The 19,382-nt window shown below is 45.1% G+C and overlaps 1 protein-coding gene across 1 annotated transcript in view; it reads left to right on the top strand.

Annotated features, from left to right (window-relative positions):
- Positions 1 to 422: 422 nt before the first annotated feature.
- The window catches only part of LOC306920458 (protein NLRC3-like), a gene marked incomplete at its 3' end in the record, with an annotated part of 67,302 nt that continues 48,342 nt past the window's right edge, over positions 423 to 19,382 (top strand). Inside the window, exons 1-2 of the mRNA XM_079497216.1 lie at positions 423 to 504; positions 7,985 to 8,068. The remainder of the gene's footprint in view (positions 505 to 7,984; positions 8,069 to 19,382) is intronic.

Below are 19,382 nucleotides of genomic sequence, written 5' to 3'. Positions count from 1 at the left end.
CCGCTAAGTCCCGCCAAACGTGCACGCGCGCGGTTTGGCGGTGGTGGTACTTGGAGTGACAAATAAAATCTGAGGTGGTACTTGGTGTAAAAAGGTTGAGAACCACTGGGTTAGGGTACTGCCCAAGGGGGCAGGCAGACTTTCCAACGTTGAAGCTCTGGGTGCTAGTGCTAGGAGGAGGGACTACAGGCGGACCCGTGGATTCATGACCGGGAAACCCCGTGCAGCTGGGCTTTAACGTTGAGCGCTCGGTTGCCCTACGTCACTCAGGACCTCAAAGTTGAGGTCCGGGGAGGGACTTCCGGCAGTCTTCCGGGTGCTTCAAAACGCCACTGAGCAACTTCCACTGACATGAATAGCTGGGGGGGCGGAGCTTCGCGCCAGTTCAGTCTCTATTATATATATACTCTATGGTACTGCCCCCTTCCCCCTCAGAGGAAAAATGGAAGCGAAAGAGAACAGTTCTGTCTTCTCATTTCTGTGACTGTTCACACTGTTTTTCAGGTTAGTACAACGTGAAAACAATATTAACTTATCCCTTAAGGTTCGAGTGCTTATGTGGAGATACTGTGAGACTTTTGAGGAAGAATTTGAGTACTTTAGAGTGAGTTTAAAGACGGTGAAAACTCTGCGGTTTTGGAGGGCTGTTGTAGCATGCTGTTGCATAACGGGCGTCGCCCGGTTGTTACATAACCACTGAGAAGATGGCGTCTGCCTCGTGTACTGAACACAGAAAGATGTTTGTTTATAATTATCCACGACATTATTAATGCTGGTTACCTGATTACTTGACAGATATATTTATTGGGTAAAAGGTTTTGTGAACTTTGAACAGCTAATGTTTATTATTCCATTACCTGGTGATTAAGTGAAGAACAGTTATGTGCATTTATACTACATTACATTACATTACAGTCATTTAGCAGACGCTTTTATCCAAAGCGACTTACAATAAGTGTATTCAACATAGGTAGGGAACAAAAACTACTAATCACCAGAAGTCTTTAGTGCATTTTCTGCAAAAACAAGCAACCAAGAGTATACCTAGCGCTAAGGTAAAAGTGCAATATATCAGCTACCTATTTTCTTAAACAGATGGAGGTGGAGGTGGTACTAACGTCACTTCTGAGAACGCAGAGCGGAGAATTTGACTCTTTGTTTTTTCATGACGGGCGTGGTTAAGTTTCAGGTTAAGGAGAGTTCCGGGTTTTACCCTTCATGGTCAAAGAGCCATAAAACATGGTGCTCGAATAAAACATGGTGCTCGGATAAAACATGGTGCTCGAAGGTTGGCGGTTTTAAGTCGATTTGCAGCGACGACGATCCCTTCAATCAAATATAAACGGGACTTCTCTGTCGGAATATGAAATGTTCAGCTCAGGTTGTTTGGATTATGTTCTATGAATTGTCATTTCTATAAGAGATTAAATGAACATGACGTGACCCTGAATTATATGTCTGTCCTTACTACTGTGTGTGTGTGTGTGTGTGTGTGTGTGTGTGTGTGTGTGTGTGTGTGTGTGTGTGTGTGTGTGTGTGTGTGTGTGTGTGTGTGTGTGTGTGTGTGTGTGTGTGTGTGTAAGGTGTGTCGGAGAGAGGTGCTGTTCAAATTCTCTTGTTAGAACTTGTTTGGCCTGTTTGACTGTCTGTCTGTCTCTCTCCCTCTGTCTGTCTGTCTCTCCCTCCCTCTGTCTCTCCCTCTGTCTGTCTGTCTGTCTGTCTGTCTCTCTGTCTCTCTCTCCCTCCCTCTGTCTGTCTCTCTCCCTCTGTCTGTCTGTCTGTCTCTCTCTCCCCTCTGTCTGTCTGTCTGTCTGTCTGTCTGTCTGTCTCTCTCCCCTCTGTCTGTCTGTCTGTCTGTCTGTCTCTGTCTCTCTCTCCCCTCTGTCTGTCTGTCTGTGTGTGTCTCTCGCTCTCTCTATTTTCACCATTTCATTGTATGTTGTGAGCTTGTAGATCTGCTATCTTCATGCATTTTATTTAATGTTGTGAGCTTGTAGATTTGCTATTTTCACCATTTCATCGCATGCATTTTATTGAATGTTGTAAGTAAACATACAAGGTTTCACCTCAGTTACCCCCCCCATCACCACAGAGACACGCCCACCTCACACATTGTCAAAGAACGGAATGTAATGTTGGCGCTCTAGTCTACAGTTTTCCTGTAAGTCACATGACTTCACTTCAGTGCGTTTGGGAGGGGGGGGGGGGGGGGGGGGGGGTTCTTTAGGCTGTGGATTCTGTGTTTGTTTTGAGGAATGTAGGATTTTAGATGTCAAAGAAAGAGGTTCAAAATGAACACTTTTTACAATCAATAATTCTATCTAGGAGAAAACACAACAGTATAACTTACATAAACTTGTTATGACTTGCATTTGTTATGACGACATAGCAGGAAATTGTATGTGTGTGTGTGTGTGTGTGTGTGTGTGTGTGTGTGTGTGTGTGTGTGTGTGTGTGTGTGTGTGTGTGTGTGTGTGTGTGTGTGTGTGTGTGTGTGTGTGTGAAGCCCTAGTGCACGTATAAATTATATTTCTGAGTCGTCAACTGTTTGTTCTCTATCTGTGCTGTCGGTGTCGTCATGGCCGTGAAACTTTCCTAACTGACATTATTGTCTTGAGAAAGTCTAAAACTTGAAATCTGCAATCACGGTATAATCAGTTTTACACCATTTTCTAACGCTTTCTATGGCCTTACTCACATTAAAGGGATTGTGACGTTTTTGTAATTTTTCGTACTTTTATTTGAGGTTTTCTGAGTTCAATTGCACCCACAAAAAAAACTGAACTTTTAACATTCAGTAGATTTTCTGTGGTCTGTGGGTTTTCTGGCTCAAACAAGTGCTCTGCTTTTCCTGCTGTTTGTGATGTCACAGCCTGCAAATGCCATATATGTCAATGGGATTTGCCAGCAGATGTCACTGTTTTCACTGCTTTCATTGCAGCTCAAAAGGCTTCCAAAGCCCAGAGAAGACTCGATGTGGCTTATAGAGTAATGTCTTGCAGAAAACAGCGAGTTGAGAAAACAGGCTTGAAAGGGTTAACTTCTGTGGACTCTAACATTACACCTATAGCTACATGTTTAAGCATTTATTTCATATTTACATATGAAATAAATGCTCTGACACTTATTTCAGACATGCTCTAGTATGTGAAGAGTCCAGTAAATAAAGTAAAAGATTCCTCTCAGGTTGGACAAAATTGGATTATTGTGTTTCTCAACTGATTCTGACATGCAGGACAATAGGTCTACTAGCCAGGATAAAACATCTACCCTAATCTGCTCACTGCTAATACCCTACATTTGCCTTAATCCAAGATGCCACCATTGACATTGACATAAGGTAATATTTTCTAAATGTCATTATGCTTTAAGTAGCATGTGACGTGTCAAACTAGGGGGTTTTCATGATTCTGAATCCATTCCAAGCATTAGTTTTGCATAAAAAACACTCCTTGGGCTAAAAACGGCCATAGCCACTTACCCAAATGACCCCAAAATGTGCTGACCTCATCACATTTGTGATGACGGCTATGGCCGTTTTTAGCCCAAGGAGTGTTTTTCATGCAAAACTAATGCTTGGAAAGGATTCAGAATCATGAAAACCCCCTAGTTTGACACGTCACATGCTACTTAAAGCATAAGGAAATTTAGAAAATATTACCTTATGTCAATGTCAATGGTGGCATCTTGGATTAAGGCAAATGTAGGGTATTAGCAGTGAGCAGATTAGGGTAGATGTTTTATCCTGGTTAGTAGACCTAATCAGTCAGAATCAGGTGAGAAACAAAATAATCCAATTTTGTCCAACCTCTGCCATTTAATTATTGGAGTCTGCCTGTGCTATTAACTCATTTTGGGGGGGAAAGTTTTTCTCCTCTGAAAGAAACTGGAATTTGCGCGATGGTAGGCTCTCAGTCAAATCTGGTCACATTTTACTCCGAGGGAGTGAAAGTGGAGCCCAAAGCACACGTACATGTATGTAGTATGTAGTGAACTTTGTATGATTTGGTTCTGTATGGTTGTTGTGATTTCCACTTTTTAATGTGTTATTTGTGCACCAGTCCTTCCTGTGCTCCCAGGCAGCACGCCGACCAGTAAATCCTGTTCTTTTGTGTTTTGTTTTAAAGCTGCAACTGAGCCAACTGCTGCCCCTGAGGCATTGTAACCACTTTCATGTTGGCGTCCCTATATTTTGGGCATGTTGGCATTATTGTCAAATGTTTTGGGCATAAACGTAACCGTGTGTGTGTGTGTGTGTGTGTGTGTGTGTGTGTGTGTGTGTGTGTGTGTGTGTGTGTGTGTGTGTGTGTGTGTGTGTGTGTGTGTGTGTGTGTGTGTGTGTGTGTGCGTGACTACAGTGTCACGACAAAGGGTCAAAAATAGCAAATCTGTACGCGCTGCGTTTTGAGCTTGATGTTTTGTTTGTTTTGTTTTTTTAACCCATTCTGACCTGAGATCAGATTCTAAAAATGTCTTCTTAATCCTGACAGTTTTCTGAAAAAGCTATGTTTCTATGTCAGTCGTTCTTTGATTTTTCAAAAATAGCAGACCTACAAGCTCGTAGCGCGGCACACGGTGCCTTAAAATGATTATCCAACATGATATAACACCATAACCTAATGATTATCCAACATGTTATAACACCATAACCTAATGATTATCCAACATGATATAACACCATAACCTAATGATTATCCAACATGTTATAACACCATAACCTAATGATTATCCAACATGATATAACATCATAACCTAATGATTATCCAACATGTTATAACACCATAACCTAATGATTATCCAACATGTTATAACACCATAACCTAATGATTATCCAACATGATATAACATCATAACCTAATGATTATCCAACATGTTATAACACCATAACCTAATGATTATCCAACATGTTATAACACCATAACCTAATGATTATCCAACATGATATAACACCATAACCTAATGATTATCCAACATGTTATAACACCATAACCTAATGATTATCCAACATGATATAACACCATAACCTAATGATTATCCAACATGTTATAACACCATAACCTAATGATTATCCAACATGATATAACACCATAACCTAATGATTATCCAACATGTTATAACACCATAACCTAATGATTATCCAACATGTTATAACACCATAACCTAATGATTATCCAACATGATATAACATCATAACCTAATGATTATCCAACATGTTATAACACCATAACCTAATGATTATCCAACATGTTATAACACCATAACCTAATGATTATCCAACATGATATAACACCATAACCTAATGATTATCCAACATGTTATAACACCATAACCTAATGATTATCCAACATGATATAACACCATAACCTAATGATTATCCAACATGTTATAACACCATAACCTAATGATTATCCAACATGATATAACACCATAACCTAATGATTATCCAACATGATATAACACCATAACCTAATGATTATCCAACATGATATAACACCATAACCTAATGATTATCCAACATGATATAACACCATAACCTAATGATTATCCAACATGATATAACACCATAACCTAATGATTATCCAACATGATATAACACCATAACCTAATGATTATCCAACATGATATAACACCATAACCTAATGATTATCCAACATGATATAACACCATAACCTAATGATTATCCAACATGATATAACACCATAACCTAATGATTATCCAACATGATATAACACCATAACCTAATGATTATCCAACATGTTATAACACCATAACCTAATGATTATCCAACATGATATAACACCATAACCTAATGATTATCCAACATGTTATAACACCATAACCTAATGATTATCCAACATGATATAACATCATAACCTAATGATTATCCAACATGTTATAACACCATAACCTAATGATTATCCATTATGATATAACACCATAACCTAATGATTATCCAACATGTTATAACACCATAACCTAATGATTATCCAACATGTTATAAGGTTGGCGGTTTTAAGTCGATTTGCAGCGACGACGATCCCTTCAATCAAATATAAACGGGACTTCTCTGTCGGAATATGAAATGTTCAGCTCAGGTTGTTTGGATTATGTTCTATGAATTGTCATTTCTATAAGAGATTAAATGAACATGACGTGACCCTGAATTATATGTCTGTCCTTACTACTGTGTGTGTGTGTGTGTGTGTGTGTGTGTGTGTGTGTGTGTGTGTGTGTGTGTGTGTGTGTGTGTGTGTGTGTGTGTGTGTGTGTGTACGCATGTAAGGTGTGTCGGAGAGAGGTGCTGTTCAAATTCTCTTGTTAGAACTTGTTTGGCCTGTTTGAAAATAAACACACTCTCTGTCTGTCTGTCTGTCTGTCTCTCTCTCTCCCTCTGTCTGTCTGTCTGTCTGTCTCTCTCCCTCTGTCTGTCTCTCTCTCCCTCCCTCTGTCTCTCCCTCTGTCTCTCCCTCTGTCTGTCTGTCTGTCTGTCTGTCTGTCTGTCTGTCTGTCTGTCTGTCTGTCTGTCTGTCTGTCTGTCTGTCTGTCTGTCTGTCTGTCTGTCTCTCTGTCTCTCTCTCTGTCTCTCTCTCCCTCCCTCTGTCTGTCTCTCTCCCTCTGTCTGTCTCTCTCTCCCTCCCTCTGTCTCTCCCTCTGTCTCTCCCTCTGTCTGTCTGTCTGTCTGTCTGTCTGTCTGTCTGTCTGTCTGTCTGTCTGTCTGTCTGTCTGTCTGTCTGTCTGTCTGTCTGTCTGTCTGTCTGTCTGTCTCTCTGTCTCTCTCTCTGTCTCTCTCTCCCTCTCTCTGTCTCTCTCTCCCTCCCTCTGTCTGTCTCTCTCCTGTCTGTCTGTCTGTCTGTCTCTCTCTCCCCTCTGTCTGTCTGTCTGTGTCTCTCTCTCCCTCTGTCTGTCTGTCTGTCTGTCTCTCTCCCTCTGTCTGTCTGTCTGTCTGTCTGTCTGTCTGTCTGTCTCTCTCTCTCCCTCTGTCTGTCTGTCTGTCTGTCTCTCTCCCTCTGTCTGTCTGTCTGTCTCTCTCTCCCTCCCTCTGTCTCTCCCTCTGTCTCTCCCTCTGTCTGTCTGTCTGTCTGTCTGTCTGTCTGTCTGTCTGTCTGTCTGTCTGTCTGTCTGTCTGTCTGTCTGTCTGTCTGTCTGTCTGTCTGTCTCTCTCTCTGTCTCTCTCTCCCTCCCTCTGTCTGTCTCTCTCCCTCTGTCTGTCTGTCTGTCTGTCTGTCTGTCTGTCTCTCTCTCCCCTCTGTCTGTCTGTCTGTCTGTCTGTCTGTCTGTCTGTCTGTCTGTCTGTCTGTCTGTCTCTCTCTCCCCTCTGTCTGTGTCTCTCGCTCTCTCTATTTTCACCATTTCATTGTATGTTGTGAGCTTGTAGATCTGCTATCTTCATGCATTTTATTTAATGTTGTGAGCTTGTAGATTTGCTATTTTCACCATTTCATCGCATGCATTTTATTGAATGTTGTAAGTAAACATACAAGGTTTCACCTCAGTTACCCCCCCCATCACCACAGAGACACGCCCACCTCACACATTGTCAAAGAACGGATTGTAATGTTGGCGCTCTAGTCTACAGTTTTCCTGTAAGTCACATGACTTCACTTCAGTGCGTTTGGGAGGGGGGGGGGGGGGGGGGGGGGGGGGGTTCTTTAGGCTGTGGATTCTGTGTTTGTTTTGAGGAATGTAGGATTTTAGATGTCAAAGAAAGAGGTTCAAAATGAACACTTTTTACAATCAATAATTCTATCTAGGAGAAAACACAACAGTATAACTTACATAAACTTGTTATGACTTGCATTTGTTATGACGACATAACAGGAAATTGTGTGTGTGTGTGTGTGTGTGTGTGTGTGTGTGTGTGTGTGTGTGTGTGTGTGTGTGTGTGTGTGTGTGTGTGTGTGTGTGTGTGTGTGTGTGTGTGTGTGTGTGTGTGTTTGGGTGTTCCCCCTCCCTTTTTTCCTTCCTCATCATTCTCTCTCTACAGATTCAGTTCTTCTCAGAAACAACCTCGTTGAGACTCAACAACAACGATGGACTGATTTTAGACGACACAAATGAAGCATCTAAGGTAAGAGGTTTTACTAGTACTACTACTAACTGAAGCTTACACTTTGATCTAAGGTAAGAGGTTTTACTAGTACTACTAATACTTAGTTACGCCTGACACCCCTACTGGGGTAGAGGCTGTCGACAAGGGACCTCCAGAGTTCTCGGTTACTGTATTCTTTTATATATCTGCGAACGGGTTTGATTGAATACTTTATTGGCAGAAATGTAATCGGTACAGGGTACAGTCAAACACACGGCCAATGGGATCACCGAAAGAAGTCCTTGCGGTCTTGTTTCCATTCAGGTCCTGGGTATTCAATTAATCACCATGACATGAAAAAAAACACAAATCAAATCATCATGAAAGGTTTAAAAAAAAATCACACCCGTGTGAACTGAGTGGTGTAAGGTTTTATATAGCATGATCAGCTGTGGTCTGACGTAATGTCTGACGTTAAAGATCTTTGGCTAGGTAGACTCGTCTTCTGATGTGATGATTTGTGACCATGAAGTTGATTCAGCTGGAGTTTTTGTCCGATGTGAGGTATTATATAAGGTAAGGTATTATATAGCCTGATCAGCTCTGATCTGACGTAATGAAATCACACCTGGATGTGATTTCACAACTGGCTTTTTTTGTGCAGAGAAAATGACCATGGTTGCTACGGTCATCCAGTTCACCCGGGTGTGATTTAATTACGTCAGAAATTATTTTGAACATAGCAACCATGCTCATTTTTTTCTGCACACAAAAGCCAGTTGTAGGAGTGGTTTACACCACTCAAAAAATGTACAGGTTGGGGAACAAAGAAGGGGTTATAAGGAGTTGGGGGTAGTCAGTGGTCACTAGACTGTGGGGGGTGGGGTGGGGGGGGTGTAATAATTTCCTCTCCCTGTGGCATGCTGAAAGGTGGATTTTCAGGCCTGTTTTAAAGGACGCCAGGGATTTGCATTTTTTGAGGGAGGGAGTCAGGGCATTCCACACTTGGGTGGCAGTGCTGTAGAAGGAGAATTTGTTTGTTTGATTGTTGGTTTTGAAAGTGGGTGGTACTAGATCGTTGTTCTCGCTTCCTCTTGTATTGTGGCTGTGGGAGTCGCTCACTTTTTTTAGGTAGTTTGCCAGGTATGCGGGTACAGAGGGCATAGAGGGCAAGGTTTACATTTACTGTTTTAAATGTCAGTCCCAATTTCAATTGCTTAACTCTGTTTTCTACCCGGAGCCACTCTAGACTATCAAAATGTGTTGCAAAGAGATGGGTCATGTTTTGGGAGGTTTGTAGCTTATTGGTCTTTAGTGTCATAGAGATGTTTGAGAACCAAGAGGTGCAAAGCATAGTCACAGTAGGGCTGAATTAGGGCTCCCGCTAGAGTCTTTTTTTATTTTTTTAATATATATATGTTTTATCCCACAATTTTTGTAACCCATTTTTTTTACCCAGTGTCAATTATCTAATGTAATCCTGGGCGCTACACTTCCTCTGCCAACCTGGGGGAGCAGCGGACTGACCTCATGCTTCCTTCTATGCATGAGGAGTCCAAGCTGCTTCTTTTCACCTGACGGGGGAGAGTTTCCCCGGCCGGACGTAGCGTGTGGAAGGAACACGTTATTCCAATTTCCAACCAGTTCCTTTCCCCTCCTCCAGGTGCCCCGGCTGGCCAGGGGGAGGTAGTTTTAGAGACCAGGATTACTGCATGTTTTTGTGAGGGTACCTACCCCAGGGGACACGGGGAGAACATGTGAGGGTACCTACCCTAGGGGACACGGGGAGAACATGTGAGGGTACCTACCCTAGGGGACACGGGGAGAACATGTGAGGGTACCTACCCTAGGGGACACGGGGAGAACATGTGAGGGTACCTACCCTAGGGGACACGGGGAGAACATGTGAGGGTACCTACCCTAGGGGACACGGGGAGAACATGTGAGGGTACCTACCCTAGGGGACACGGGGAGAACATGTGAGGGTACCTACCCTAGGGGACACGGGGGGGAGAACATGTGAGGGTACCTACCCTAGGGGACACGGGGAGAACATGTGAGGGTAACTACCCTAGGGGACACGGGGAGAACATGTGAGGGTACCTACCCTAGGGGACACGGGGAGAACATGTGAGGGTACCTACCCTAGGGGACACGGGGAGAACATGTGAGGGTACCTACCCTAGGGGACACGGGGAGAACATGTGAGGGTACCTACCCTAGGGGACACGGGGAGAACATGTGAGGGTACCTACCCTAGGGGACACGGGGAGAACATGTGAGGGTACCTACCCTAGGGGACACGGGGAGAACATGTGAGGGTACCTACCCTAGGGGACACGGGGAGAACATGTGAGGGTAGCTACCCTAGGGGACACGGGGAGAACATGTGAGGGTACCTACCCTAGGGGACACGGGGAGAACATGTGAGGGTACCTACCCTAGGGGACACGGGGAGAACATGTGAGGGTACCTACCCTAGGGGGCACGGGGAGAACATGTGAGGGTACCTACCCTAGGGGACACGGGGGGGAGAACATGTGAGGGTACCTACCCTAGGGGGCACGGGGAGAACATGTGAGGGTACCTACCCTAGGGGACACGGGGGGGAGAACATGTGAGGGTACCTACCCTAGGGGACACGGGGAGAACATGTGAGGGTACCTACCCTAGGGGACACGGGGAGAACATGTGAGGGTACCTACCCTACGGGACACGGGGAGAACATGTGAGGGTACCTACCCTAGGGGACACGGGGAGAACATGTGAGGGTACCTACCCTAGGGGACACGGGGAGAACATGTGAGGGTACCTACCCTAGGGGACACGGGGAGAACATGTGAGGGTACCTACCCTAGGGGACACGGGGGGAGAACATGTGAGGGTACCTACCCTAGGGGACACGGGGAGAACATGTGAGGGTACCTACCCTAGGGGACACGGGGAGAACATGTGAGGGTACCTACCCTAGGGGACACGGGGGGAGAACATGTGAGGGTACTATACCCTAGGGGACACGGGGAGAACATGTGAGGGTACCTACCCTAGGGGGCACGGGGAGAACATGTGAGGGTACCTACCCTACGGGACACGGGGAGAACATGTGAGGGTACCTACTCTAGGGGACACGGGGAGAACATGTGAGGGTACCTACCCTAGGGGACACGGGGAGAACATGTGAGGGTAGTAGGGTACCTACCCTAGGGGACACGGGGAGAACATGTGAGGGTACCTACCCTAGGGGACACGGGGAGAACATGCAAACTCCACACAGAAAGGCCCTTTCGCCAACCCTGGTTTACTTTTTTGATTATACCCTTGTTGCCATGCGTTCACCTGTCAGTTTGTTGTCAATAATACAGCCAAGATATCTAATCTCTTCTTTGCTGGAGATATACTGTTGTCAACTCCGACCTTGAAATAATTTCCATTTACTTTACTGAGAGCATGTTTGGACCCAAAAAGAATGGATTCTGTTTTTCCGAGATGTAGTGAGAGTTTGTTATCGGTAAGCCAAGTTTGGATTTTGGTGAGTTCCGAACTGAGAGCCTCCTCAACCTGCATATTGTCCTCCCCCGAGATCAGGAGGGCTGAGTCGTCAGCAAACGGGAACAATTTGCAGTTACAGGCAGCATTCATGTCGTTAATGTATAGTAGGAACAGTAACGGCCCTAGAATGCTTCCTTGGGGAACCCCACAGTTCACTGGGAGTGGAGAGGACATGGTTCCTTTGACGTCAACCATTTGTTCTCTTCCCTCCAGGTAGGATTCCATCCAGTCCAATGATGCACTATATCAAAACCGATCGCCTTCAGCTTGTCCAGGAGAATTGAGTTATTTACAGTGTTGAACACCTTTTGGAGGTCCAGCATGACCATGCCACAGTATTTGCCCGAGTCTACCTCACGTTTAACCCATTCTGGGCGGGAACCCCTTTTGGTGTTAGCATTATGTTATGCTTTAGCTATTGAAAAATAGCAGATCTACAAGCTCAAACCGAGTGGCGCACTACGAGCTTGTAGGTCTGCTATTTTTGAAAAATCAAAGAACGACTGACATAGAAACATAGCTTTTTCAGAAAACTGTCAGGATGTAGAAGACATTTTTTGAATCTGGTCAAAATGGGTTAATGTATGGGTTAATGTAGTCGTTCAAATACAGCAGGCATGGGTCAGTGGAGGGGATGTCCTGAAGCTAGTTTCCGCTCGTCTTAGTCTAGGTAGCTGCTGATTTGTTCGTGAATTAATCTCTCTATAACCTTTGAGGAGGAACAAAGGATGGAAACAGGGCGGTAGTTACCAGGTTCTAGTTTGTTTGCTTTTTTGTACAGAGGGATTACTCGCTCCACTTTGAAATCCTGTGGTTCGTACATGACACTGACTGATGGATACATTTGTAATGTGGGCTACTATTGGAGCAATAGAGGCTGTAATGTGGGCTACTATTGGAGCAATAGAGGCTGTAATGTGGGCTACTATTGGAGCAATAGAGGCTGTAATGTGGGCTATTATTGGAGCAATAGAGGCTGTAATGTGGGCTACTATTGGAGCAATAGAGGCTGTAATGTGGGCTACTATTGGAGCAATAGAGGCTGTAATGTGGGCTACTATTGGAGCAATAGAGGCTGTAATGTGGGCTACTATTGGAGCAATAGAGGCTGTAATGTGGGCTACTATTGGAGCAATAGAGGCTGTAATGTGGGCTACTATTGGAGCAATAGAGGCTGTAATGTGGGCTGCTATTGGAGCAATAGAGGCTGTAATGTGGGCTACTATTGGAGCAATAGAGGCTGTAATGTGGGCTACTATTGGAGCAATAGAGGCTGTAATGTGGGCTACTATTGGAGCAATAGAGGCTGTAATGTGGGCTACTATTGGAGCAAAAGAGGCTGTAATGTGGGCTACTATTGGAGCAATAGAGGCTGTAATGTGGGCTACTATTGGAGCAATAGAGGCTGTAATGTGGGCTACTATTGGAGCAAAAGAGGCTGTAATGTGGGCTACTATTGGAGCAATAGAGGCTGTAATGTGGGCTACTATTGGAGCAATAGAGGCTGTAATGTGGGCGCAATACAGGCTGTAATGTGGGCTGCTATTGGAGCAATAGAGGCTGTAATGTGGGCTACTATTGGAGCAATAGAGGCTGTAATGTAGGCTTCTATTGGAGCAATAGAGGCTGTAATGTGGGCTACTATTGGAGCAATAGAGGCTGTAATGTAGGCTTCTATTGGAGCAATAGAGGCTGTAATGTGGGCTACTATTGGAGCAATAGAGGCTGTAATGTGGGCGCAATACAGGCTGTAATGTGGGCTACTATTGGAGCAATAGAGGCTGTAATGTAGGCTTCTATTGGAGCAATAGAGGCTGTAATGTGGGCTACTATTGGAGCAATAGAGGCTGTAATGTGGGCGCAATACAGGCTGTAATGTGGGCTGCTATTGGAGCAATAGAGGCTGTAATGTGGGCTACTATTGGAGCAATAGAGGCTGTAATGTAGGCTTCTATTGGAGCAATAGAGGCTGTAATGTGGGCTACTATTGGAGCAATAGAGGCTGTAATGTAGGCTTCTATTGGAGCAATAGAGGCTGTAATTTGGGCTACTATTGGAGCAATAGAGGCTGTAATGTGGGCTACTATTGGAGCAATAGAGGCTGTAATGTGGGCTACTATTGGAGCAATAGAGGCTGTAATGTGGGCTACTATTGGAGCAATAGAGGCTGTAATGTGGGCTACTATTGGAGCAATAGAGGCTGTAATGTGGGCTACTATTGGAGCAATAGAGGCTGTAATGTGGGCTACTATTGGAGCAATAGAGGCTGTAATGTGGGCTACTATTGGAGCAATAGAGGCTGTAATGTAGGCTTCTATTGGAGCAATAGAGGCTGTAATTTGGGCTACTATTGGAGCAATAGAGGCTGTAATGTGGGCTACTATTGGAGCAATAGAGGCTGTAATGTGGGCTACTATTGGAGCAATAGAGGCTGTAATGTGGGCTACTATTGGAGCAATAGAGGCTGTAATGTGGGCTACTATTGGAGCAATAGAGGCTGTAATGTGGGCTACTATTGGAGCAATAGAGGCTGTAATGTGGGCTACTATTGGAGCAATAGAGGCTGTAATGTGGGCTACTATTGGAGCAATAGAGGCTGTAATGTGGGCTACTATTGGAGCAATAGAGGCTGTAATGTGGGCTACTATTGGAGCAATAGAGGCTGTAATGTGGGCTACTATTGGAGCAATAGAGGTTGTAATGTGGGCTACTGTGCCTGCCCAGTGCCCCCCCAGGGCCTCCCCAGTGTCCCACTTAGTGCCTCCCCAGTGCCTCCCCAGTGCCTGCCCAGTGCCCCCCCAGTGTCTCCCCAGTGTCTTCCCAGTGCCTCCCCAGGCAGTGTCTTCCCAGTGCCTCCCCAGTGCCTGCCCAGTGCCCCCCCAGTGTCTCCCCAGTGTCCCCCCAGTGCCTCCCCAGTGCCTGCCCAGTGCCTCCCCAGTGTCCCCCCAGTGCCTCCCCAGTGTCTGCCCAGTGCCTCCCCAGTGTCCCACTGAGTGCCTCCCCAGTGCCTCCCCAGTATCCCCCCAGTGTCCCCCTGAGTGCCTCCCCAGTGTCTCCCCAGTGCCTCCCCAGTGTCTCCCCAGTGCCTCCCCAGTGTCCCCCCAGTGTCTGCCCAGTGCCTCCCCAGTGTCCCACTGAGTGCCTCCCCAGTGCCTCCCCAGTGTCTCCCCAGTATCCCCCCAGTGTCCCCCTGAGTGCCTCCCCAGTGCCTCCCCAGTGCCTCCCCAGTGTCTCCCCAGTGCCTCCCCAGTGTCCCCCCAGTGCCTCCCCAGTGTCCCCCCAGTGCCTCCCCAGTGTCTTCCCAGTGTCTCCCCAGTGTCTTCCCAGTGCCTCCCCAGTGTCTCCCCAGTGTCTCCCCAGTGCCTCCCCAGTGTCTTCCCAGTGTCTCCCCAGTGCCTCCCCAGTGTCTTCCCAGTGTCTCCCCAGTGCCTCCCCAGTGTCTTCCCAGTGTCTCCCCAGTGTCTCCCCAGTGCCTCCCCAGTGTCTTCCCAGTGTCTCCCCAGTGTCTTCCCAGTGCCTCCCCAGTGTCTCCCCAGTGCCTCCCCAGTGTCTCCCCAGGTCCCCCCAGTGCCTCCCCAGTGTCTTCCCAGTGCCTCCCCAGTGTCTTCCCAGTGTCTCCCCAGTGTCTTCCCAGTGCCTCCCCAGTGTCTCCCCAGTGCCTCCCCAGTGTCTCCCCAGGTCCCCCCAGTGTCTCCAATAGCAATACAAGAGCAATAATACATCCATCATAAACCCGCCAAAAAAGCATCAATAACCGCTAAGTCCCGCCAAACGTGCACGCGCGCGGTTTGGCGGTGGTGGTACTTGGAGTGACAAATAAAATCTGAGGTGGTACTTGGTGTAAAAAGGTTGAGAACCACTGGGTTAGGGTACTGCCCAAGGGGGCAGGCAGACTTTCCAACGTTGAAGCTCTGGGTGCTAGTGCTAGGAGGAGGGACTACAGGCGGACCCGTGGATTCATGACCGGGAAACCCCGTGCAGCTGGGCTTTAACGTTGAGCGCTCGGTTGCCCTACGTCACTCAGGACCTCAAAGTTGAGGTCCGGGGAGGGACTTCCGGCAGTCTTCCGGGTGCTTCAAAACGCCACTGAGCAACTTCCACTGACATGAATAGCTGGGGGGGCGGAGCTTCGCGCCAGTTCAGTCTCTATTATATATATACTCTATGGTACTGCCCCCTTCCCCCTCAGAGGAAAAATGGAAGCGAAAGAGAACAGTTCTGTCTTCTCATTTCTGTGACTGTTCACACTGTTTTTCAGGTTAGTACAACGTGAAAACAATATTAACTTATCCCTTAAGGTTCGAGTGCTTATGTGGAGATACTGTGAGACTTTTGAGGAAGAATTTGAGTACTTTAGAGTGAGTTTAAAGACGGTGAAAACTCGGTTTTGGAGGGCTGTTGTAGCATGCTGTTGCATAACGGGCGTCGCCCGGTTGTTACATAACCACTGAGAAGATGGCGTCTGCCTCGTGTACTGAACACAGAAAGATGTTTGTTTATAATTATCCACGACATTATTAATGCTGGTTACCTGATTACTTGACAGATATATTTATTGGGTAAAAGGTTTTGTGAACTTTGAACAGCTAATGTTTATTATTCCATTACCTGGTGATTAAGTGAAGAACAGTTATGTGCATTTATACTACATTACATTACATTACAGTCATTTAGCAGACGCTTTTATCCAAAGCGACTTACAATAAGTGTATTCAACATAGGTAGGGAACAAAAACTACTAATCACCAGAAGTCTTTAGTGCATTTTCTGCAAAAACAAGCAACCAAGAGTATACCTAGCGCTAAGGTAAAAGTGCAATATATCAGCTACCTATTTTCTTAAACAGATGGAGGTGGAGGTGGTACTAACGTCACTTCTGAGAACGCAGAGCGGAGAATTTGACTCTTTGTTTTTTCCTGAACCCACTGTCAATAAGACACCCCAGTTTTATAAAAGACACTTACGATTTTGTAGACAAAATCAAAGCAATAGTAGTACCAAAAGAAGCCTTTCTGTTTTCGATAGATATAGACAGCCTCTACACAAACATTGAGACGACAGCAGGGCTACAAGCAGTCAAGGAAGTTTTCAGTAAATACCCAGACACAAATCGACCAGAGGAGGAATTACTCCAATTGTTAGACTTAAATCTAACCAGGAATGATTTTTCCTTCAATAACAAGTTATATCTACAAACCAAAGGGACGGCCATGGGAAAGAGGTTTGCACCATCTTATGCAAACATTTACATGAGCATATGGGAACAGACAGCCCTAGAAAAATGCAGACTAAAACCAACACATTACTATAGATTTCTGGATGATATCTTTGGAATATGGGAACATAGCAAAGAAGAATTCCAGGCATTTATTGATGTGTTAAATAGCCATCATAGATCCATAACGATAAAATATGTGACACACACGGAAAGTATTGACTTTCTGGATGTCACAATCTTCAAGGGCCCAAACTTCAACACAAACGGGAAATTAGACTTAAAAGTATTCTTTAAGGAAACAGACACTCACGCCTTACTACACAAAACGTCATTCCACCCACCACACTCGTACACAGGTATAGTCAAATCACAACTGCTGCGATTCCATAGGATTTGCACGCAAGGAAGTGATTTCAAAATAGCCTGTAAAACGCTATTTAATGCTCTCAGACTACGAGGTTACACCAGGACATTCCTACGGAAAGCTCACAATACCTTCTTAGAGGTAAGAGTACGGGATCAAGGCCCAAAAATAGCCCTAGTAACCAGTTATTCAACACAGAGCAGACTAGCCAACAACAGATTAAAAAGGAATTTTGAGAACCGAACAGATGATCTTCTAAAGGAATATAAAATTATATCAGCCTACAGAAAAAACAAAAATCTTAAAGACTATCTGGTACAGAGCAAGCTAAAAGGAATCAACACACCAGCACGCCAGAGACCAGAATACTTCAAACCCAAACAAATAGTTAAAAATAGAACTACAAAACGTGTGCTGGAGATTAAACAACAGATAACAGCCAGCACCAGCAACTGTATTTATTTAATCACATGTGAAAAATGTGGCTTACAATATGTCGGAGAAACGAGTAAAACAATAGCTGCAAGGCTGAGACAACACAGGTACAATATTAACAATGCAAAAAAGACAACTACAAGGATTGTCCAACATTTCATGGCACATGGCATTGCAGATCTAAAAGTGTCTGGACTCCAACACAATCCCAACTGGACAGTAGGACAAAGACGTTTTAATGAAAGACAGTGGATCAAGAACCTCAACACGGATTTTCCTGGAGGTTTAAACATGCCAAAAAATTAGACAAGTTGTTTTGATTTTGTACCAAAACTCCACAGACACATAGAAAAAGCCAACACTCAATGGAAATCAGACTTTGAATAGGGGACACATTAGCACATTCCAAATCAACCTGGGACAAGAAACAAAGAGGTGTCACTGACACCAAATGGGCCATTAGACACCCAGGGAACAAAAGAGAAACACATGTAAATGTTTCTTTTTTGAAATGGAGCCATGGGGTGAATTAACCCCAATAAGGCTAAATAAACCAAAAATCCTACAACAATAGGGTAAATTTAAACTCAGGGATAAACTGGATAAAATCTAAGAGTGATTGGATTAGACTTCCTTCAAGTACATGGCGAATGCACTCATTCCTTGCAATGTACTTACATACACTTACATATGTTGCGACCTTCGGTCGCAACATATGTAAGTACATTGCACTGAAGTCCCCAGGTCCCCCCAGTGCCTCCCCAGTGTCTCCCCAGTGCCTCCCCAGTGCCTCCCCAGTGTCCCCCCAGTGCCTCCCCAGTGTCTTCCCAGTGCCTCCCCAGTGTCCCCCCAGTGCCTCCCCAGTGTCTTCCCAGTGTCTCCCCAGTGCCTCCCCAGTGTCCCCCCAGTGCCTCCCCAGTGTCTCCCCAGTGTCTCCCCAGTGTCTTCCCAGTGCCTCCCCAGTGTCTCCCCAGTGCCTCCCCAGTGTCTCCCCAGGTCCCCCCAGTGTCTCCAATAGCAATACAAGAGCAATAATACATCCATCATAAACCCGCCAAAAAAGCATCAATAACCGCTAAGTCCCGCCAAACGTGCACGCGCGCGGTTTGGCGGTGGTGGTACTTGGAGTGACAAATAAAATCTGAGGTGGTACTTGGTGTAAAAAGGTTGAGAACCGCTGGGTTAGGGTACTGCCCCCTTCCCCCTCAGAGGAAAAATGGAAGCGAAAGAGAACAGTTCTGTCTTCTCATTTCTGTGACTGTTCACACTGTTTTTCAGGTTAGTACAACGTGAAAACAATATTAACTTATGCCTTAAGGTTCGAGTGCTTATGTGGAGATACTGTGAGACTTTTGAGGAAGAATTTGAGTACTTTAGAGTGAGTTTAAAGACGGTGAAAACTCCGCGGTTTTGGAGGGCTGTTGTAGCATGCTGTTGCATAACGGGCGTCGCCCGGTTGTTACATAACCACTGAGAAGATGGCGTCTGCCTCGTGTACTGAACACAGAAAGATGTTTGTTTATAATTATCCACGACATTATTAATGCTGGTTACCTGATTACTTGACAGATATATTTATTGGGTAAAAGGTTTTGTGAACTTTGAACAGCTAATGTTTATTATTCCATTACCTGGTGATTAAGTGAAGAACAGTTATGTGCATTTATACTACATTACATTACATTACAGTCATTTAGCAGACGCTTTTATCCAAAGCGACTTACAATAAGTGTATTCAACATAGGTAGGGAACAAAAACTACTAATCACCAGAAGTCTTTAGTGCAT

Source organism: Electrona antarctica (assembly GCF_951216825.1).
Source record: "Electrona antarctica genome assembly, chromosome: 3".
In the NCBI taxonomy this organism is placed as follows: domain Eukaryota; kingdom Metazoa; phylum Chordata; class Actinopteri; order Myctophiformes; family Myctophidae; genus Electrona; species Electrona antarctica.
The sequence above is the reverse complement of the archived record's forward strand: the minus strand, read 5'-3'. Positions and strand labels throughout refer to the sequence as shown.